The sequence below is a fragment of the Arachis hypogaea genome, chromosome 12, assembly GCF_003086295.3.
Source record: "Arachis hypogaea cultivar Tifrunner chromosome 12, arahy.Tifrunner.gnm2.J5K5, whole genome shotgun sequence".
In the NCBI taxonomy this organism is placed as follows: Eukaryota; Viridiplantae; Streptophyta; class Magnoliopsida; order Fabales; family Fabaceae; genus Arachis; species Arachis hypogaea.
The window spans coordinates 44,922,145-44,922,948 of record NC_092047.1 but is presented as its reverse complement, the minus strand read 5'-3'; the positions used below and the strand labels follow the sequence as shown (position 1 = coordinate 44,922,948).

Genomic DNA, 804 nt, shown 5'->3' with positions numbered 1-804 from the left:
TGAGTTGTAGGTGTTTCCATAAGGTTCACCTAAGTAATTTACCTTTGCTATTGCAGGGTTTTCAGGATCATAAGCTTCTTCTTCATAAGAAGCCTCTTGAGTACTGTTGGATGCAACTTGCATTCCATGCAGACTCTGAGAGATCATATTGACTTGCTGAGTCAATATTTTATTCTGAGCCAGTATGGCATTCAGAGTATCAACTTCAAGAACTCCCTTCTTCATAGGCGTCCCATTATTCACAGGATTCCTTTCAGAAGTGTACATGAACTGGTTATTAGCAACCATGTCAATGAGTTCTTGAGCCTCTGCAGGCATTTTCTTTAGGTGAATGGATCCACCTGCAGAAGTGTCCAGTGACATCTTTGATAGCTCAGATAAACCATCATAGAATATATCCAGGATGGTCTATTCTGAAAGCATGTCAGAAGGACACTTTTTGGTCAACTGTTTGTATCTTTCCCAAGCTTCATAGAGGGATTCACCTTCTTTCTGTCTGAAGGTTTGAACATCAGCTCTAAGCTTGCTCAGCTTTTGAGGAGGAAAGTACTTGGCTAAGAAAGCCGTGACCAGCTTATCCCAAGAGTTCAGGCTGTCTTTGGGTTGAGAATCCAACCATAATCTAGCTCTGTCTCTTAGAGCAAAAGGGAAAAGCATGAGCCTGTAGACTTCAGAATCTACTCCATTAGTCTTAACAGTATCACATATCTGCAAGAATTCAGTTAAGAACTGAAAAGGATCTTCAGATGGAAGTCCATGAAACTTGCAGTTCTGCTGTATCAGAGAAACTAATTAAGGTTTCAG

At 40.7% G+C, this 804-nt stretch overlaps 1 non-coding gene across 1 annotated transcript; it reads left to right on the top strand.

Annotated features, from left to right (window-relative positions):
* The first annotated feature begins 417 nt into the window (after window positions 1-417).
* On the top strand, window positions 418-525 carry LOC112730939 (small nucleolar RNA R71). Its single transcript, XR_003166739.1, has one exon. It is a non-coding gene; the product is annotated as a small nucleolar RNA R71 (small nucleolar RNA).
* Window positions 526-804: the final 279 nt, after the last annotated feature.